Genomic DNA, 22830 nt, shown 5'->3' with positions numbered 1-22830 from the left:
GTAATCGATCTAAAGAATGCTTTCTTTAGTATTCCAATTGCTGAGGAAAGCAGAGATCTATTCGGCTTCTCATTAGGTGGTCGCAGCTTTAGATTTAAACACGCTCCTCAGGGCTACTGTGGGAGTCCATCGATTTACAGTCAAGCTCTTAAGAGTCAACTTGATGCGTTTGTATTACCGGCTGGTGCGGCCTTGATCCAATACGTCGATGATCTGTTAGTGGCTGCTGACACTAAAGACATTTGCAAAACTGCTACAGTATCGCTGTTACAGCATCTATGTGATTTGCATCACAAGGTGTCACCTTCATAGCTACAATATTGTTGTCAAGAAGTAACCTACTTAGGTCACTTATTGTCAAAGGAGGGAAGAAGGTTGACCCCAGAAAGAATTGCAGCGATCGCTCGAATGACTGTGCCAACAACTCAGAGAGATGTACGTGCCTTTCTAGGTATTACGTCATACTGCAGGCAATGGATTCCAAATTTTTCCTTGTTAGCGAAGCCATTGTTAGCTCTTACGTGCAAGGATGTTCCGACTCCTTTGCCATGGACTGAAGAGTGTCAGACAAGTTTTTCTGAATTACGTGATGCGTTGTGTTCGGCTCCTGTGTTAGGTACTCCTGACTACAGTAAGCCGTTTACACTATACGTTCACGAGAGAGAAGGTTGTGCGTTGAGTGTTTTGACGCAACAATTTGGCGGTAAGCAGCGTCCATGTGCATATTTTTCCTCGACCTTGGACCCAGTAGCTAGAGCATTGCCGAGTTGTCTAAGAGTGACAGCGGCAGCTGCGGTGTCCATCCGACAATCTGCAGGACTGGTCATGGATAATATGCTTACGGTAATGGTTCCGCATGCAGTTGACACTCTTTTGAATCGGACAAAAACTCAACATCTGACGAGTGTGAGGTTGCCTGGTTATGAGTTGACGCTTTTGGCAAGTCATGTACAGATCAAGCGCTGTAATGTGCTAAACCCTGCGACATTGTTGCCGACTAATATGGAATCAGATGATGTACCACCACATGATTGTTATTTGAGAACTGAAGAAGAAACGAAAGGTCGTGTTGACCTGAAAAACACTCCATTGACAGATCCCGATGGTACTTTGTATGTTGATGGTTCGTGTTTTAAGTTGCCGAATGGTGATGTGACGACCGCGTATGCTGTGGTGACGTTGAGCACGGTTGTGGAGACTGCGAGATTGAGTCAGAGTTCTGCACAAGCAGCAGAGTTGATTGCGTTAACGAGAGCATCGTTTTGTCTAAGGGAAAGTGAGTGAATGTGTTTACGGATAGTCAGTATGCCTTTGGTGTTGCACATAGCTTTGGACGACTGTGGAGAGAAAGAGGATTCATGACATCGCATGGTACCAAGATCCAACACGGACAGCTCGTGAATGATCTTTTAGATGCACTTACGTTGCCTAAGCAGGTGGCAATCATTAAATGTAGCGCGCATCGAAAGGTTACGGATGATATTGGTCGTGGTAATGCGTTTGCGGATGAGATGGCTAAAGAAACCGCTAAAAACCTTGCAACCCGAATGTATGTTACAAGTTCATTAAGGTGGCCTGCGGAGACTGGTATGTGTGAGAACACTGTTGAGAGCGTGAAAGCGATTCAGAATGAGGCCACTGAAACTGAAAAGACTAAGTGGAAAGAAAGCACGGGAAAGTTAGACATACATGGATGTTGGGTTGATTTGTCAGAATGTCAGAGGTGGATGTTACCGGATGCGTATGTGCTAGCTGTTGTGACTATGGCTCACGGCTTGTCACATATTAGCGCGAAAGGTATATGTAAGCTGTTATCCCCTGTATGGAAGACTGATGGTATTGCTAAGTGTGCTGAGAGAGTGGTTAAAAATTGTATGGTATGTCTGATGTATAATCCTGGCAAGGGCACCCCCACTCCACCTGGCCATTTTGCTCCTCCTACATGTCCCTTTGAAGTTATCCAATTGGACTTCATCCATATGGAGAGATGCAATAACCTGAAATACGTTTTAGTTGTGGTTTGCGCATTTTCCAGATGGATTGAGGCCTATCCTTTGAAAGATAATACTGCCCTGTCCACAGCGAAAGTCCTACTGAAGGAATACTTTCCTCGGTATGGAATGCCACGGATTGTATGGTCAGATAACGGAAGTGAGTTTGTGGGGAGCGTGATGAAGAGTGTGTGTAGGGCCTTGGAATTCGACAAAAATTCCATAGCGCCAATCATCCCCAGTCTGCAGGTTTAGTGGAAGGGTACAATGGCACTCTGAAACTAAAACTTGCTAAGATTCAAGCTACGACTGGTTTGGCATGGCCTGATGTCTTGCCTCTAACTCTCTTGTCGACCAGGGCGACTGTACACTCTCAAGTAGGGCTTAGCCCATATGAGATTGTGTTCGGCCGTCCTGCAAACATTTGGGGAGTCCCGAGGCCCAAGAATTTCAGTGGTCTTGAATATCCAATGTTAATTGACTATCTTCATGATCTGACTGCTAAATTGAGGTTAATTCATCAACAGGTCTTTGAAGCTCTACCGGCACAAACAGAGGGTCCTGGACATCGGCTCCAACCGGGTGACTGGGTTGTCACCCGTAATTTTGGAAGGAAGCGCAATTTGGAGCCGAGATTCGTGGGACCGTTCCAAGTCCTCCTGGCCACAAGGACTGCAGTTCGGTTGGAAGGTCGAAAGACTTGGGTGCATGCCACCCACACCAAAAAAGTTCTGATCCCTTTGCCATCAGATTCTTGGGTGAGGACTGGAATTGCTGCAACGGAAACAGAGACCCCAACAAGATTTGTGCCGTTTAGTGATGCTCAACCTGTAGGAGACACCACATTACAGTCAGATACATTTGTTGAACCATCAGCGTTGGAGAATTCAAGGCCTGAACTGTCATCAGAACGATCGAACACTGTTTCACAATCTGAACAATTATTTGAAGAACAAACTCGTCCTGGAAGAAGCAGATATTTCCTTCGTTCTCGTGATAAAGACTAATAAAACATTTTTTTGTTTTGTTTTTCCCTTTGAATTCACATTATCCCTTACAGTTGCCACAAACATTATGAACAACTGCATCCTCTATTGATTATTGAATTCCTTTTTCATGTGTGTTTCTTTTTCCACAGCTAGGAGACTTACATTACAATTGAATGTTTGTTAAATAAAAACCTTTCATCCGGGTTGACCGTAAGGCCGTGCGGGTACTTCCTTCTGTTTAGCAGGTTCCTGACATTAGGTCGGTTACATTTGTTGACTCCTGGGAACTCCTGGGAATCGATAATCGCTACTCAGAACGAAGTGCGTCAAGAACGTCACGGACGGTTTTTAGAGGATGGAATTCTCTAAGCTGTCGGAAGTAGAGAGGATGTTAGCGTCAAGATCTAAGCTTCATAGGCTTATTTGAACCAAATGCTTTCTGTTTCAGCTATTTTTGCTATTCCTGACTGTTTCTATGCTGTTAGTGGGTGGAGTGTATTATGGAATACAGTCATTACTGCCTTCTGTTTCACCTACTTCTTCTTCTGTACCGAAATCTACTTCCACTGTTTCTCCACATTCCTTTCATCTCTTACCCCAACATGAACAGGTTAGACGTGCGGAATTCATGAACAACTCTTTTGTCCAGCTCCTACATCAGCATCAGTTGGTAATGAACACTACTAACTGTTGGGTGTGTGGGTTAATGCCACATACCATGGATAGGGGTATTCCGTATTTGGTTCTTCCTTATAGCTCCCAGGGGTCAGCTCGAGCATTCCAAACTATGTTTCGTAGCGCACTAGATTCCTACCCCCATCGAGAGCCACGTACTGCAGACCTTGGTTCCGGCCCGCACCACAAGCCTTTAGCGAGAGCAATTGCAGATTTAGATAGGGATATTTATGATGCATCGCTTATCCCAGAGGAAGAGGTGGGAGCATACAAGGATCTGAGTGAGGCTGAGTATAGCATGTCAGTGGGTGATAGACAGCTTAAAAGCTCGTCTCCAATCTGGATTGTACCCCACCTCGGTAATTTCTGCTTACAAGGACGTGGTCGAAATCCGCGAGCTCAGCTTGGGGAGAGTGCATGTACCGAGACGTATGTTTTGCCAACGCTCTCTTCCCCCGTTTTCCTGACTGCCAAGGGTACATATTTTGTATGTTATGATCGCGCATTTACATTGTTGCCCCGTGACTTCTCAGGCACCTGTTATATTGCGAATCTTTTGCCACCAACTTTTACAGTTGCCTCGGACTATCACAAGACTAGAGTTGTGAGAGGCGTTGTTAGCAAGGAGGACACTGCTGGTCAAGAAGCAGGAGACTTCTTTAAGGGTTTCCTGCCATTTTGGGGACCTATGGTTAATAGTAGGAACCTGAGACAGTTGACTTGTGTGGTAGAATCGACTGGTAACATAACTGCGAGCGCTCTTGGTAATCTAACAGCAGAGCTTCAGGCGGATAGACTTATGACGTTGCAGAACCGTATGGTTTTAGACGTTGTTCTTGCAGATAGAGGTGGTGTGTGCAAGGTGATCCATTCGAGTTGCTGTATATTTATTCCTGATAACGCTCCAACTGTATATCAAGCCATCTCAAAGTTGCACAAGATCTCCGAATCCATACACGTGGATGTAGGCGATTGGACGTTACTAGGATGGTTTTGGGGCCTAATGTCGACGTGGGGTTGGAAGATTCTGATGATCATCGGGGTTGTTGTAACGTTCCTATTCACGTGTTGTCTTTGCGTACAGTGTGGTCCTGCCTTATGTGGCCTCTGTGCTACAACGTGTATAAGACGGCCATCTGTTACCAAGGAAGCATTGATGGATAGAATAATGTTGCAGCAACATCTAAATGATCTGATGAATATCGAGATCGATTCTGATATCGACTAGTGCTTGCCTACATGAGGGCAAAAGGAGCGTCTGAGATTCCGTGAGAATCGGAACGATGTTTTTGACTCATTCGAATATGTACGAGTTTGGTATCTATGAACCGCAAATGACGTGTTTAGTGGGTGTACGCGTTTCCGCTACACTACTATGTACCGTTCATCTTATTCGTGGGTTTCTTTATCTGAACCCACAGGTTCCATTTTAGATACGGCATCCATTTTGTCTCTTGCCCTCAAGTAGTCAGCGAACTGACACTGTCCGCTTCGTGACCCTGGGATTCCCAAGCTCCTGCGGAAGACACGTGTTCCTTTGAGGGTGACTTTATGACGAGGGGGATGATACGGCAAAGGCAGATGATTCCGCTCAAAGCGCATCTCGCCGGCCGGTCTATTGTTTCAGTCGTGCATGCATATGGCACGAATCCTTTGATCCTGCAATCATGCTTTCGATACTGCCCCCACACTCTCTTTCAATCTGTTGGACTGTCTTCCTTGCACCTGTTTCTGTCTTTTCTCTTTGCTCGTTTATAGCCTAAATGGAATGTATTTAATGATGAGATGATGTGCTTTCACAGTTGGGAACCGGTGATGTTACTGTAATTATGTTCCGGGTTTCTGATACATGAAAGCGACCATTTTGTCATTTACTGTGAGTTGTAATCTTTTGTTCACATGTTGTGCAATGTCGGAAAGATGTATAAAAGGAGCGACCCACTTAGTGGAAGTTGAAGCAGTCTCCTAGAACATACACATGTTGTACTTCTTGTGACTTCTGTATTCCCTGCAGTAAATAAACCTCGATCTTTGACACCGAAGGAAGTGTCCCGTGTCTCTGTAATTTGTACGCCGGAACAGGTAACCCACGAAGGTTTCAGGTGTTGTCCCCTGGCACCGCTGGGCCTTAGAATAGCCCAGTCCTTCAAGTGTCCCATCTTTCTTGGGTATTAGAAAATACAGCGATTAAACCCCTGTTCCTTGGTGTTGTAAAGGAACTATTTCTATTGCATCCCTTTTTCTCAAAAATGTGTTTATTAACAGTTTGCATAAGGGAAAAAGAAGAAAAAAGAAAAGTAGCGACAATCCCGCACAATATCCCACACAGGGGCTAAAATGAATTGGCGCGAGAGACAATAATTAGCAAGGGGAGCGCTTGTTCGCGCCCATATTAGCCAGTCGAACAGTAAAAGTATACTGGGCAAAGTCTCTTGCTGTGAGGAAGTTCAAAAAAAGCCAGCAAATCGTTACCGTGGCGGAAGGTGCCATGGAGGCATTGCACAACATATCAAGTCAGATTCCAAGCTGCACTGTTCATCTCTCCGCCTTCGAGCAAGAGCGGTGTCACAAAAATAAAACAAAAAACAACAACCCCCCCCTTCTCACCACCCCGCAACCGCTTGCCCCTCCCCCCTCCCCCAGTGGTGGTAGCTGAATTGCATTCACACATTCACTCAGATAATCAAATCACACTTGGAACAGGTGAAGAGCTCGCAATGTAGGTGGGCAGACCGCAGATGGCAGACCCACGGAAAGGAAGAGGACCAAGGGACCCCAGCGGAAGATGAAGTTCTTAAAGTCACCCCGGAAAATATCGGCCATGCGCTCCATACTCAATAGTTTCCACAAACGTGCATGCCACACAGAGAGCGCAGGGGCTTCCTTCTTCTTCCAGGCCGCTGCCAGGATCAGCTTAGCCGCTCCTATACAAAGCCAGAGAATCTTTTTGTCTGCCTTGGTCTGGTGTTCCAAAACTGGGTCACGGAGGCCCAGTAAGACAAAGGCCAGTGAGTCCGGGACTGGGTAACCTAGTATTTCCTTGATATGAGACAGTATCTCTTCCCAGTAGGGGCGAATGACAGGGCAGTCCCACCAGATGTGGCGGAAGTCCCCCAACAAGTCACAACCCCTCCAGCATCTATCAGAAGAGTTCGGGAAAATATTTTTCAATTTGGCCGGATACAAGTACCAGTCCATCATCGTCTTGAGATGGGCCTCTCTCAGCTCCACTGAATGATTGAGTCTAGCTATGTCATGCCAAAGTCGGGACCATTCCTCGTCGGACATATCACGGCTGAGGTGTTCTTCACAATGACTCATATATCGAGGACGAGGAGAGATGGCAGTAGAGAGCAGGAGACTGTAAATGAATGAAATCACGCCCCGCATGGAGGAGGTCTGAGAGAGAAAGGCCTCAAAGGGTGTAGGTGGCCTGGTTGCCGCGTCTCGCACCTCGGGCGACAGCGCCCAGTGGAGCATTTGAGTGTGATGGAATCGCTCCGTTTGCTGAACTGCGAAGTCTCGCATGCAGTTGTCGAAAGTGAGTGGGGCGAAGCCGTGGAACACATTCTTGAGAGCGAGGCAACCCCCGGTCCTCCAGGTGTCGAAAGAACCCTAACTCGCCGCCGGGGGGAAGGCCGGATTGAAATGGATAGGGGTAAAGGGGGAAGGAAAGGACGTCCACCTCCCCATCGTCAGAGACCGAATCCCATACCTTCAAGGTGGTGCTAGTAGGCGTACTGATGTAAGTGTTCCTAGGTCTGTCCCCCTTGGGTTTCCATACTAGGTCCCAAATAGACCTGCCTGCCACACTCCTGTCCATGTGGAGCCAGTGTTTCTCAGACTCAGTCTGAGTCCACTCAACCAGGACTCGGAGCTGCCCCGCCTTGTAGTACAGGTGCATATCTGGCAGACCTACCCCTCCGTTCTTTAAAGGGCGCAGAAGGGTTACGAAGGAGAATCGAGCTCGGCCTCCCTGCCAGATGTAACGCAGAATCATGGTCTTAAGGTGACGAAAGAAGTCCCCGTCCAGAACAATGGGCAGTGCTTGAAAAAGATATAAGAGTTTGGGAAGCATGGACATTTTGACCGCATGGATTCGTCCTAGCCAGGATGTAAATATAGGCTTCCACCGGGCCATCTCGCTCTGTATCTGCGCCAACAAGGGGGGGAAATTGGCGGCATAAAGTTTCTCGACACTGGAGGTCAGCTGAACTCCTAGATATTATATTGAGGAGCGGGACCAGGACAGGGGCGAGAGCGGCCGGAGGTGTTCCACCTCGGCAGGTGGGAGCGTAAGATTAAGAATGTAGGATTTACTGTGGTTGATTTTAAAACTGGCTACCTTCTCGAAGCGTGACAAGACGTCCTGTACATGAGGGAGAGAGTGTGCTGGGTCCGCCAGGGAGAAAAGCACATCGTCCGCAAAGAGGGAGATTTTATGCTGTTCCCCCGAAAAGGGGAGACCTCGTATGTCCAGGTTCTCCCTCACCATCAGCGCCAGGGCTTCTATACTGAGAGCAAAAAGTAGAGGAGACAGGGGGCAACCCTGTCTTGTACCACGAGAGTGCGGAAAGAACGATGACAGATGCCCATTGACAATGACTCTAGATCGGGGACTACTGTAGTTGGCCCTCAGCATGGAGATGAGTTTAGAGGAAAAGCCGAAAGCCTCTAGGGTGCGGAACAAGAAGCCCCAGTCCATCCGGTTGAAGGCTTTTTCGGCATCGAGGCCCACTAGGAATGCTGGGATCTTGAATCTGTTGGCCTCTTCAATTAAGTGGATCATTCTCCTGGTGTTGTCATGGGTCTGGCGACCTGTGATGAAGCCAGATTGATCTGGGTGGATGAGGGCTGGCATTAAGTCCTGGAGCCTAGCAGCAATGATGGATGAGTACAATTTAGCATCTATGTTAAGTAAGGCTATAGGCCTATATGATGTACATCTTGAGGGGTCCTTCCCCGCCTTAGGGATGACTGATATTACAGCCTCCGCCATGGAGCCCGAAGTCAGGCCTGACTCCCCCATGTTATTAAACAGTTGCGTCAGGAAGTCACACAACTCCGAGGCAAAGATCTGATAAAAGGGGGCGGTGAAGCCGTCCAGCCCTGGTGCTTTGTGAGGTTTCAGAGCTTTAATGGCAGTCAGCACTTCTTCCCTAGTGAAGGGAGCCGCAAGCAGTTCATTCCATTCTTTGGAGACCTGGGGGAGTGGGTGTGTTCCTAGATATGCAATTTGGTCCCCGGGGTCCAGAGCGTCCGCCGAGTACAAAGCAGCGTAAAAGTCGCCAAATAGCTCAGCCTTGGACGAGTCTTGGTGCATCAGGGTGCCTGATGGGTCCTGGAGGCCTCCTATATATTCTTTCTCACTCTTATCCCTGAGTTGGCGGGCCAGGTGCTTCCCCACTTTGTTCCCCTGAGAATAGGAGAGGCGTTGTAGTTTCAATAGTGTGAACTCTGCCCTGTTATTATAGTAAGGAGAATGGTACCGCAAATCCACATAATGGAAAACGGTACCAAAGGAGAACGGTTGACCTACCGCCTGAAGCAGCTCCCTATACTATAGTTATGGCAGGCGTCCCCGAGTTACCTATGGATGCTAGGGAAGACCACCGTGCATTAAGAAATAAAGTAACACATTGGGTATATAATAACAGACCCTTGCCACCGCACATTAATGGAGAAATCCTGACAGTGAGGCGATCACTCTGGGTGGGCTCCAGACCCAAAGATAAGAAAGGGGATGTTATTATTGTAAATTTCAAAGACCACAGAGCAGTTCGTCATATAGGAGACTGGTATGAGTCAAATGGCAGTGACTCTATCTCTACTCACTACCTTAGCTATTTCTATCCATGTTATGTTATGTTATGTTATGTTATTAAAAATGTATAAAGCGCACATACGCCCGAGAGCTTCTTGGCGCTGGAAAGAGATAAAAAACATAACAAGGGGTGAGTCTACGAGAGTCTTTATTTCAAGTATGCCTGTGTGAAGAGGTGAGTCTTAAATGCCTTTCTAAAGGCAAGGAGGTCCTTACTCTGTCTGAGGGCTAGTGGCAGAGAATTCCATAGGGTGGCTGCTAAAAAATGGAAACTGCTGCCTCCTTGTCGTTTTTTCTTAAAGCGTGGTACCTCAAGTAAATCTTTGTGGGCTGATCTCAGACTGCGTGAAGGAACATATCTTCCAATCAGCTGCCTGATGAATAAAGGTCCCTTGCCTTGCAATGCCTTGCAGATGATACACCCAGCTTTGAATTCGGCTCTTTGAGCCACAGGTAGCCAGTGCAGGGTCTCTAAGCCTGATTTAAAAGATTCCCATTTGGGTACATTGCAGATCAGCCTGGCGGCCTGATTCTGCAAGTACTGCAGTCTTCTAAGGTGGCCTACAGGTAGGCCAAGATAGAGACTGTTTGAGAAGTCGATGTGGGAGAGGACTAGGGCCATGACCACCTGAATTAGGGCGGAATGGGTGAGGAAGTGTGCGATTTTCCTAATTTTCCTCAATTGAAAAAATCCAGAGGAAACCCTGGTTCCAATCTGGGATTTTAACGTGAGGTCCTCGTTGATGGTTATCCCCAGGCTTTTTACAGTTAGAGATTTCTTAGGGGGGAGGCCCATATCAACAGGCCAGAAATTAGGGCTCCAACTGATTTCGCTCTTACCGGGCAAGATCAGCTCAGTTTTCCCCGGGTTTAATTTAAGATGATTTGAGGACATCCAACTCTGGATTAAAGTCATGGTGGCTTGAAAATCCTCCACAGCATTTGGAGAATTAAGTACGAAGATTAGCTGCAAGTCATCTGCATAATTGTATACAGTGACTTTGTGCTTTCTTAAAGCAAAAAGAAGGGGCCGCATATACAAATTAAACAATAGGGGAAATAACGAAGAGCCTTGGGGGACCCCACAAAAGGACTTGATTTTAGCAGCAGAAAAAGAGCCTAGACGGACAGACTGAGTACGTTCAGAAATGAACGATTTCAGCCAGGCTAGAGCAGAGTCTCTAAGGCCTGCCTGTTCGACACGGTTGACCAGAATAGAATAGTCAACCGTGTCGAATGCAGCGGACAAATCAAGAAGTACCAGGGCTTGATGAAGATTTTTGTCAGCATTGGACCTCAAGGTGTTCTGGACGGCCAATATTACTGCCTCGGTAGAATGACCAGGCCGAAATCCTGCTTGGTTGGGTTGAAGATAGCCCGATTCCTCCACAAAATTTGAGAGGCAGTTGGTAACATGAGCCTCCAACATTTTGGATAGGAAGGGCAGCAAGGATATAGGCCGGTAATTCGTGAGGTCCAGTGGGTCAATACCAGGTTTCTTGGTAAGGGGTATCAATAAGGCCTGCTTAAAGCTACTGGGCACTGTCCCTGAAGTGAGAGAGTCGTTAAGCAAGGGTATCATGCTATTGGGCATGGCTCGACCGATTTCTTTCATGATTTGGGGGGGCAGACATCCATAGGGGAGCCTGTTTGACTCTAGACAATAATTCCAAGAAGGCTTTCAAATCTATGGGGGGAAAAGAGTGTAAAGTTAAGGGATTAAGATGGATATCATCCACAGGGGCACAAGCTGGAAGTGTGGAGATGTTCTGTTTAATCAATAAAATCTTTTCGCGAAAAAAGTCATTCAGGGAGTTGCATAGTGCTTGTGTAGGAACTACCGGAGGAGAGGTTCTATCATCATTACATAGGTCGTTCACTATCCTGAAGATTTCTTTCGACTTATTGGTGGAGTTTAGAATTTTAGATGAGAAGTAGGCAGTCTTATGGTTGTGTAGAGTTTTTTGGTATGTCTTCCTGGCTAAGCAATACGTGGCCCTGGCTAAAGGGCAGTACTGGGAGCGCCATGTTCTTTCCTTTTGCCTCACTTCCAGTTTCAGTTTTTTGAGCTCAGGTGTGAACCATTTGTGTGCGTCCGGACTCCTGGAGCTGCAAAGACGCGTAGGAGGAGCATAAATATTGATCGCTGCAGTAAGCCATTCAGTGAACCGAAAGTCGGCCTCCTCCACATTAGTACTGTCAAGGGGAAGGGAATCACTTAAAAAGTCCATACTGCCCAGGACTAAAGCCTGGAGGTAGGGATAGAGTAAGACAACCTGTAGATTGGTTTCCGTCAAATCAACGTGGATACGGTTCGAATGCATTACCCCAACTCGGGGCACACTTTGGTATTGCTCAGAGGCAATTCTTCCCAATTACCCCTGGAATGGATTATAGGAATGACAACCTTTTCCGGGAGAATAGAGATTTTTTGTGCCCAGCCTATAACCTTTCAAACTACAACAGATTCGATGTATTTTCGGGCCTTGATTATGTGGATTGACATGAAAAGGGTGCCGATTACACAAATTCTCGGAGTCTGGTAGAGGCTGACACACCTAAAAGTAACCCTATAATGCCCTCCGTAGGGGAGGGAGGTCAAATAATCTTTCTCTCAGAACTGACCAGCAATATAAATTCTGGTGCTGGCGAGGAGCCTCCTCCTCCTTCTAGCTCTATCATAGCTCAGAAGGATGAGACCGGGAATAACAGTGGGGAAGTGAGTCCTCAATGTAAGGAGATAGATTGTGATATCTCCATGGAGCAAGAGGTAGGAAGAAATAAAAAACAGGATTCCTGTACATTCCTATCTTGGAATGTAGCAGGTTAAAAAATAAGATAGATAATCCATCATTGGACCTAATCCTAAATGAGCGGGATGTTGTGGTCCTTCAAGAAACATGGACCACAGAACCCGTGCATTTAAGTGGGTACAGAACTTTCTTTACCTCAGCTGAGGGCGGTCTATATGGCCGTGCGAAGGGAGGTTTTACAACATTCCTCTCGAACAAGCTTAAATATGAGAAAGTAACTTTTAAACCTAATTCGAATTACTTTCAACTTATAACCATATGTACTAAGGGACTTATTGTAATTTTGATTAACTTTTACAATAATATCCCGAAAACTGAAATACTGATTACCTTAAGAACACTTAGAGAAAACATACAACATGAAACAGAAAAATCAAATAAGGAAACAGTAATTTTATGGGGGGGTGATTTTAACTGTCCACTTTGTACAAGGGGGAAAAAGGGGATTTGTGGCCTAATGTTAGAACAAGACACACATCTAACACACTTTGAACACTCCTTGATTGGGGACCTACTTAATGAACTAGTATTTATGTATGATCTGGGTTTTGCGAATGAAATAGCTCAGAACCCCACTTCATTTCAACCGACATTTGTTGGCAGAGGAGCAATGTCCACTATTGATTTTATTCTTGTATCAAATAGCTGTGGTAACAGAATCAATAGTTTAACGATTTTAGAGTTGCCCCTAAGTGATCATCTGCCCTTATCATTAGAGGTCGAGAATCTTTTCTATGAATATTCTGAATATACCCTCACCCGAGACATAGCCTCTGATTTGATTTTAGGTAGGCAAAATGGGTATACTCTAAAATGGGGCAATGTTATGCCAGAAAAGTTTTTGGCAAAATTGTTAAATACCTGTTCAGATAGTTTTTCTATTTGCCTAGGGAGATTGGCCTGCTCCATTCAGATTTTAGAGCATTTTGATAAAATAGCCCTGGAAATTAAGAAAAGTTTGTGGGTGGAGCTAAGAAACAAGACTAGGCGCACTAAAAGCTGGTTTGATACCGCTTGTACCAGGGCACTAAGTGACTTGAAAAATGCCATTCATAGATCACCCCGGGATCACTTAGTAATAAGAGGGTTAAGGAATTCTTATAATAAGGCCCTGAAAAATAGGAAAGATGTTATAAAAAAGGAGGCCCTTGAAGAACTCTGTGAGGCTGCACAGTCTAAAGATGCATCTGCATTTTGGAGGGCAGTTAATGCCCCTCTTCTCTTCGACAGTCATAAGGCTCGTATTGAGACGGCGATTACCGAAGAGGAATGGGTGAAACACTTTTCAACTTTATATAGCTCGCAGGATGCCCCATGTTCGACTAATGTTCTTAAATCTGTGAATAGTGTAATGGGTGAGGAAAAGCTGGTGATATCCCTGGAGGAAGTCTTAATCGGATTAAATGCAACTAAGGGTGGAAAGGCTGCTGGCCCAGATGGGATCCCTGCAGATTTATATAAAGCAAATGTGGAGATTTGGGATCCCATGTTGGCACAGCTTTTTAATGCTGCCCTAGCCAATGGTATGCATTCTTCCTGGTTTACTTCAATAATCGTGCCAATTTTCAAGAAGGGTGAGAGACAAAATTGTGCTTGTTATAGGCCAATTTCCCTTCTTGATTCATCTGTAAAAAATTTTGGGAGAATAATTTTGGCAAGACTTCAGAACTGGGCTGAAGATAATGAAATTTTGAGTGACCTACAGTACGGCTTCCGGAAAGGTTTGGGAACCGTGGAACAATGCCTAAATTTAATGATTATCCAACAAAAATATACTAGGGTTTAAGGGGAACAGTTATATTTTACATTTGTTGATTTGTCTTCGGCATTTGATTGCGTATCGCATACCAAATTGTGGGATATCTTGCAAGGGTTGGGCGTTGACGATGCCATAATTTCCTTCTTGAGAGATTTATACTCAGGTGCCACAGCATCGGTCCGCTATGGCAGTGGGGGAGAATGTACTAGAAGATTTGGAGTGGGTCGCGGAGTACGCCAGGGCTGCGTTCTGGCCCCGTTCTTATTTCTTCTTTATATTATTGGACTTGAACATCGTCTTCTGCAAGAGTGCAGGGACATGCCTAGAGTGGGGAAGAGGTCGATCCCTGCGCTCATGTATGCGGACGATGCTGTCCTAATGGCTCGAACCCCCTTGGCCTTACAGAAACTGTTAGTATCCTTTGAAAAGTTCATGTTGAGTTTAGATCTGAAAATTAACTGTGGAAAAACATACTCCATGAACTGCGGCACAAAATCTGATAAAAAGTCGAAAACCATGTTTTTAAATAACGTTCCCTTGGAAAATATTTCGTTTTTTCCCTATTTGGGTATTTTGTTTCATGAACGGGGAGGATGGTTAACTGCCATAAAGGCCAGAACTCTTCTGTTCCAAAAAACTTTAATGGCCGTTAGGACTTTCATGAAAAAGCTGGGGAAAAAACCAATAAAAGAAATCTTGACCATATACAATGCCACATGTATATCCGTAGCCCTCTACGGTGCGGGACTTTGGGGCTTTTTTAATATTGACCCACTCCAATTTGCTGAAAACAATTTTTTACGGGATGTTTTATCTGTACCACAGAGTGTTTCTACTTACATTTGCCATGTGGAGTTGGGTCAACCTTATTTATCAGACTTAATTAGAATACAGCCCATTCTCGTGTGGCACAGGGTGTGGACTACTAATGAATGTGTAGTTAACCGGGCTGTGATACAGGATATTTTGAATATGGAAAATTCGGCCAGGGTCGAATGGTTAGCATATATTAAGCAATTTATGTTTGATATTGGTCACTGCGAATACTACGAGGATCCATTATCTATGGGAACTATACCCAGAAGATCTTTGAAAAAACTGAGTCTGGAATACCTCATGGATAAAAGAAGAAGAGCAGAGGCCAGTAAAAAGACAGTTGCTTGGCATAACCAGATACTGACTGGAGTAAAAGTACAGCCCTATTTGACCCTGTGGATGTCAAATTACGATAGATTTCTTTTAACCCGCTTTAGATTGAATCTTGTTTTTAGACTTCTGTCCTTCCCAAAGATGAATTTATGGCCACAGACTTTACCTACCTGCCCGTGTGATGATTCCTCGTCCCAATCCGACATTCACATTTTATTTTTCTGTAAATTTTATTCTATTCCCCGTCGAAAATTTTTAATCCCCCTTATCAAAGATATGAATTTAAAAAGATGTCGTTTAGCATTCCTTGAATGTCAGAGAATGGATACTGTTTTTACTGTTGTGGTTCTTTTAAACTATTTTAAACATGTTTTGAAATTAAGGAAAACTATTAGTGCAAATGAAATATAACTAGTATGTCTATTTTTAAGTCAGTTTCTTTATGTAGTATGCTGTTTACGTTGTTGTTACTTTCATGGTTAATGATTTTAGCCGAATAAAGTACTTTCTGATACTAGTGGGCCTTGAGTTTGCCCCTGACTGCTGTTAGTGGTCTCAGTGTTATCCGGGAGGGATTTTGTTTGTGCACCAATTCAAGGGCGGAGATCTCCCTTTCAAGCGCCTCCCTTTCCTCTCGTCTAAGCTTGTTAAGGGCGGATATTAGAGCTATGCATTTGCCCCTTATTGTTGCCTTAAAGGCGTCCCAAAGGTTAAAAATCGATGTATCCTCCTCCTGATTGAGTTCAAAAAAGTCGCGAAAAGCCGTGCGGAGATTTTGGCAGGATGATTTGTCCCGGGTCAGGGACATTGGGAAGTACCACTTGCGATGGGGGGTCGCCCCCGGAATCCAACTCAAGCACACTGCCAGAAGACTGTGATCAGAGACGGATAGGGGGAATATTTCACTCTCCCGAAGGTCTCCCCTCAGTGATTGGCTCAGAAAAATGTGGTCCAGCCGCGAGTACGTGTGGTGGACATGGGAGAAAAAAGTGTAGTCTCTGGTCTGGGGTTGGAGAGTGCGCCAGCTATGAGTAAGGCCAAGGCTCTCCATGGTGTTTTGCGTGTCTGAGGAAAAAAGGCCTGCCTCTGTTCACTGATGATGAGAGCAATCTAGTTCCTTATCCCATACCAGGTTAAAGTCACCCATGACCACCAAGGTGCCTTCTACAAAGTTCTCCACCTCCCGCAACAAGCCCTGAAGGAACCCATTTTGACCTGCATTGGGAGCATACAGGACTAGAAACGTACAGAGCTTGCCAAGGAGCATTCCCTTAACCATAAGCCACCGACCCTCCCTGTCACTACGCACGCCCATAGGTTGGTATTGCAGGTTGTATCGACATAAGAGGGCCACCCCCCTGTGTTTTGTGGAGGCAGAGGATCTGTAAATAAGGGGGAACTGCTTATTCTTGAGGCGGGTTTCATCCTTTCAGGCCAGATGGGTCTCCTGGAGCCCCACTACGTCAAGATGATGATCTAGGATGTACTTCCACACTTTCTGCCTTTTCTGGGAGGAGTTAAGACCTTTCACGTTTCACATTCCCAGTGTAATAGGCATCGGGTATAAGGCCTCCTCCCCAGCTCAATCATAGGAAGAGTATAGGCAGCGCCAGACATGTCTCCCCGAGGCATCCCCCCCTAGTTCCCCCCAAGAGCGCGCGATACCCAGGACATGTCCCTCCCCGAAAGGCACCCCCTCCTAGGTCGGGCGGTTGCATCTGTAAATCACCCTCTAGAGTCACCATTGCACTGCATTCCTCTACAAACAAACAAACCCCATCGCTACCACCACTGCCCACCCTCCCTTCCCACCCAACCCCCCCGTCCCTCCCAAAAAATGACAAATCTCCCAAACGGGAGAACTAGAGAAGAAAACTAACCAAAACAGGCCCCATAGGGGGGCAGCTGGACATGACCGTAAGGGTCGGGGGAAGTGAACCCAGGTAATGTCCCCCCAGAGTTCAGGGTCGGGGTAACCCTCCAGTAGGAGGAAAGGTCTCTCGATGTACCTGAGGTGGAAGAGTCCCTCCAGCCACCTTGGAGCTGCATCTGGGGGTCTCAGGCCGCTGAGGAGCTGTCCGCCTCAGTCACCAATGCAACCGAAGCGACAGCTTCACCTCGCTCGTGTTGGCTAACTGCCGGATCCGGGCCCTCCGCCATTGCTGAGCAGCCCACTCTCTGCCAGGCAGGGGAGCGGGATCTTCGTCTTGCTGGGGATGTACCTTCTCTGCGAGGCGAGGGTGCTTCGTCCATGCCCAGGAGGTCCCGAGCCGCCGACAAAGATCTGATCTTCACTAATCTGTTTTGCCACCGGAAAATTAGGCGGAAGGGGTGACCCCAAGAGTAGGCCACGTTATGGTCCCGTAGAAACGCTGTTACTGGTCGAAAGTCCCGGCGTTTCTGTAGCGTGGAGGCCGCCAAGTCCTGGAATAGCTGGGGGTGATGCCCCCGGAACTCTAATGGGTTAGTGTCCCTGGCCTTCCTAAGTATGCGCTCATTTAGTAGAAAGTCATGTAAGCAGACCAGGATATCAGGAGGTGGCGACCGTGCACCACGTGGCAACCCAACACGGTGTACTCTGTCCATAAGGATCTCCGTAAGGTCGTTCTCCGCCAAAATCTGGAGGAAGAGGGCCTCCACATATCCTCGCAGGTCACCCCCCTCGCCTTCCCAGGGGACCGCTCGAATCCTGATGTTGTTGCGGCAGGACCGATTCTCCAAATCCTCGCAGTGGGCCTGCAGATCCATGTTCTGCTCTTGAAGCCTGATCATGTCCTGCTGAAGTTGGTGCACATCACCCGCCAGAAATCCACTACCCGGACGCCTCGGAGGATTGATGCACGCAACAGGACTTCGCCGACCTGGCAATACTAGTGTACCGGTATTTCTCAGTAAGCCTGGCTACAACCGCACGCCTTTTTACCTAGAAATCCGGTGACAGATACTTTGTTCTCTGCATTTACCCATATGCAAACTGTACCTACCCTCCCTGTGTCACACCGTGACACCATCCAAATCCACTACACGGATTTTCCGCAAGCCGTGCACCAATCCTGAAACCCTCCCAATTCTTTCAATTTCTCTAAGCAGACTCACGCATATTCAGGCAACAGGCGTCCTATTAACACGCCTCGTTTACTCTACGCGTTACAAACGCTCCAGCCCTGATGAGTCACGGCCGTTTCACGCTGTGACGAAACACGTGTCGGCTTCTTTTTTCATCTATACTTTTCACATGAACGTACTACTTGGATGTACTATACACACCTCCTGTGAATAAATCTTTATAAACATCAACAAGACCCTTGAATTGGTTTTTCCATCACGGTACAAGAATACCATTACAGTTTCCACTTGGAAACAACCCAACACATTCGTGTGCACAGGACTCTGTTCATCACCCGCCAGTCTCCTTCAATGTCGCCACCCGGTCACCAATGCCATCTACATCCAGCCGTACCTCACACAAGTCGGAGGCCAACTGGGAACGTAGTTCGGAAATGTCCTCCTTGATGGCCGAGAAGAGTTCGATCATGAATGCTTTAGTAGCGTTGTCTCCTTTCGAGGGTGACTTGCTAGGGCCAGGGGGCGAAGCAGGCGAGCCTTTCCCGGGGCCATCCTTCCAGGCTTATTCGTGCGGTTCCTGGTCGACATGGCGGAGGTTCCGAAGAGCCGGGGGCAGCAGGGTAGGAGTGCTCTCGGCAGGACGGGGTCTCAGTGCTCCGAAATGCAAACCTAGTCTCTAGGAGCGGTCTATAGATCGTTCGAGGCCCCCTCAGCTGCCAATAGTATCAGATCTCGGCCAGGGGCCCAACTGGGCCTGCAATCCTTGCTCTGTCCTGATCGAGTGGCCGGGCTCGTCGTACGAGGGGACCCCGCTGGAGCATGGGCCGGTGGGCGTTTTGAAGAGTCTTGGGCCGTAGTCTGTCTCCGCGGCACGTAGAGCCAATTTCAGTCCCGGAGGGGAGGCCAGCTGAGCCTCCCCAGGCCCCGAACGTCCCCACTCCTCTCTGAAGCCACCCAACCTCGGTGGGCGCTGGCCGATCAGTTCTTCTTCTCCGTAGCATCCCGGCCTCAGTGGTCTCCAGCCGATCTATTCTTCACCGGAGCTGTCCGGCCAGGCGATCGCCAGCCGAGGGCCGTGCAAGGGTCGCAGGGCGCAGCTCTCAGGACAGTCGCTGTAGAGGGTGGGAGTCCAAGGCCCTCCGGGGAGGCGATTCACGGAGATCTCCGAGGGTCTCTGGCAAGGCTGTGTAGGCCTCACGGGCCACCGCTGTGTCACACCGTCTATCTCCGTCTCCGCTTGTCGTAGCTGAGCAGAGGAAGGACCAAAGCAAGCTGGGGCACCTCAGGCACCCCCGTGACTCAATTATCGGGGTAAAGCTAGCCCCCAAGAAGCTATACAAGGCTAAGAAGGGCTCGTGGCACCGGAGGGACTCGCAGGCACGTCTTACTCCGTCGCCATCTTGGCCATGCCCCTATTGCGTCCTTTTGAAGAAGTGACAGGACTTCTTGTTTGAGCAGAGTAAGGTGTTCTGCCGACATTGGACGCTGTCTGGTTGGTATGTGTGGAGGGGTTGCTGTAAGTTCCAGGCAGTAGCCAGACTGGATAATTTATCTTACCCACTTGTCTGTTGTGATGGAATTCCAGACAGGTAGGAGCTGTGTTAATCTGCCCCCCACAGGAGTTGAATGCTGTTGGGGAGCAGAGGAAAGTCACTGTTTTGTGTTTGAGGAGGTTCGATTATTGTTGTTACCCCGACCTCTTCCTTTGTTGTTGTTTCCTCCATATCCTCCTCTAAAATATCCTTTGTAAGAGGATGTTTGTGTGTTTGTATTGAAGGATGTTGTATTGTCTGCTCCAGACTGTTTGGAGCCTCCTCTGTAGAAGGAGCGACGAAAGGAACTTTTAGCTTTGTGTGGACTGTAAAGCTCCCATAGATTTGGCAGTGTATGTATCCTTCTTCATCTTTTCAAGTGCTGTGTCTACCTCTGGTCCGAACAATTGTTTTTGATTAAATGGTTGATTTAAAATGGTAGTTTGCACTTCCTATTTAAATCCTGAAATGCGTAGCCACGCATGTCTTCTAAGTATGACACTAGTGTTGACAGCTCTGGATGCAGTGTCTGCCACATCAAGTGCACACTTGATTGAGGCATTGGAAATTAGCTTGCCTTCTTGTATAAGGTCGTTTGCCTGCGCCTTATATTGGTGAGGTAGATGTTTCAGTAGTTTCTCTAACTGATCATAAAGAGCCCTATCATATCTTGAAAGGAGGGCTTGTGTGTTAGCTATACGCCATATGTTCGAAGCTTGCACAGCTATTCTTTTGCCTGAAGCATCTATTACTTTAGATTCTTTGTCAGGTGGTGGTGTCTCCCCTGACATTTGTGAATTTGCCCTTTTCCTAGCATTTGATACAACTAGTGAATCTAATGGTAGTTGTCCTTTAATGTAGGCTGGATCTGCAGGTGCAGGCCTATATTTTTTCTCAATTCTAGGGTTTAGGATCCTAGTACGTACAGGGTCTTTAAATATCTCTGGAGCGTGTTTGATGACCCCTTTAATCATAGGAAGAATTTGAACAGACCTTTGCGATTGTTCAAATGTGTCTAAAAGAAAATCTTCCTCTGCCGCATCACAGTGCATAGTGACTCCCTGGTAAATGGCAGCTCTGTTCAGCAGGTGTCCAAAACTAATATTATCTTCTGGGGGAGAAGGTTTTGATGGGTATGACTGTGGGTCAGGAATATCTGGTGCATCCTGTGGGTTCGGGTACTCCCAGTCTGTATCATCTATAGGGTATGGGAAAGGCTCATCTGGGTCTATCCCTCTTCCTAAACTATACTCATCATCATTTTGAGGTGAGTGTGAAGACAGAAGAGGAGAATATGAAGGGGAAATCTGTGGTGAATTGTTAAGAGGAACATGGGATGAAGGAGAAGGAAGTATAGGAGAAGAAGGGTGCATAGGAGATGTGGCAGAGTCCTTCTTCTTGGCAGGTACTACTGTTGTGGGTGTTGTATCTGCCTTCCTCTTTTTGTGTGGTATAGTGCATACAGCACCTGTGTTTGGGTCAATGTAGATCTTCTTTTGCAGAGGATCAGGTTGGAAAAGTTCTTCTCCTTGTGTAACCTTTGTCGGCGCCAATATTTTCAGATCCAAACGAGGTTGCTGCTTGTCTTTAGCCTCAGGAGGTGTTACAGTGTCCTTTGGCGTAGAAGGTGTTGTTTTTGGTGTGGTAGGCTGTTTCGAGCGCTTGGGTGCATCGGAATAAGACCTTGTCGGTTTCGATACCGAAAGTGATGGCTTCGGAGTGGAAGCTGGTCTCGTCGGCTTCGAGGCGTCGGATGCTGGCTTTGCACCTTTGTCTTTAGAAGTCAACGGAGTAGAGACTTCTTTTGGTTTCGGTGCCGATGGAGCAGGTGGGATCGGCATGTGCGGCTTGCTTGGTAAGGAGCTGCAGGAATGCTTACTTCTTTTCTTCGGAACCGGGCTCAATGGCGGGGCTTTCAAAGTGATTTTTCGGTCTTGACTGGGCCCAGGAGTCGGAGTGTTGACCTTCGCCTTCGGTATGGGTGCTGTGTGTGGTGCAGGAGCAGTAGTACTCACGCGCTGACCCGATGGTATGGAGTCATCTGAGTCGTCTGCCTCCGATACGACGATTTGGAGATCATCGGAATCCTCTTGGATCGAAAAGAGGCGCAGGCTGCACTGCTGGGTTCGTCGTGTTCTGGCGATAAGCACAGGTTACAGACCACGTGGTGGTCACTGCATGGAAACTTTGCTCCACACACGGGGCATTTCTTGAATGCCGTCCTTTCCATGAGGTGTAGGCCCAACGGCCTGCGTCGATGACCGGAATCGAGCTGATGGAGTCAAAAACGATGTTAGTCGATATCAAAGGTAGTTAGGTGACGTTTAAATAAGTTTTTGCTCTTCGAAGTACTTGAAAAGTAGATGTCAAGCCGGGCCGGAAAAATTCATCCGAACCCAGTGGCCGAAAAAAACAATCTAAGGATGGAGCCGATGCCCATGCGCACTATCGTCCAAGGGAGGAGTCACCTATCTCGTGACTACAAAAGACTTCTTCCAAGACGGCAACAACATGCAATCATCCGAGCCCAACACCAGGTGGCGATCTAATGTCCCTTGCTCATTGCACCATCAGGTTTCAAGCAAGCCGGGCCGACGACGGCTGAAATGCCAGAAACCGGTCCCCGGAAGCTTGTCTCCTTCCCAGTATAAGAATTGGCTTGGTAGTTTGGTTTGCCCTGTTCCCATCATGCACTGGGACAGGAACAGACTAATTTGCATATAGCCAGGTTCTGAGCTGGGAAGGTGCAGTGAGCAAAAAAACGGTGATGGATCAAGCCCTGATCTCTTGATTGGGTAGGAGTATTCTGCATCATTCAGATACTCTGTCCATCACCTTTTCCAAAATTGATTTTATCCACACTAAGTATGGGAGGGTATACTCAGACGTGAGTCCCTTGCTCATTGCACCATCAGGATTCAAGCAAGCCGGGCCGACGACGGCTGAAATGCCAGAAACCGGTCCCCGGAAGCTTGTCTCCTTCCCAGTATAAGAATTGGCTTGGTAGTTTGGTTTGCCCTGTTCCCATCATG

General features: G+C 47.2%; 1 pseudogene; it reads left to right on the top strand.

Moving 5' to 3' along the window:
* The first annotated feature begins 3335 nt into the window (after nucleotides 1-3335).
* On the top strand, nucleotides 3336-4883 carry LOC147737678 (endogenous retrovirus group PABLB member 1 Env polyprotein-like; annotated as a pseudogene).
* The last annotated feature ends 17947 nt before the right edge of the window (nucleotides 4884-22830 follow it).

Source organism: Lissotriton vulgaris, chromosome 1_1 (genome assembly GCF_964263255.1).
Source record: "Lissotriton vulgaris chromosome 1_1, aLisVul1.2, whole genome shotgun sequence".
Classification (NCBI taxonomy): Eukaryota; Metazoa; Chordata; class Amphibia; order Caudata; family Salamandridae; genus Lissotriton; species Lissotriton vulgaris.
The sequence above is the reverse complement of the archived record's forward strand: the minus strand, read 5'-3'. Positions and strand labels throughout refer to the sequence as shown.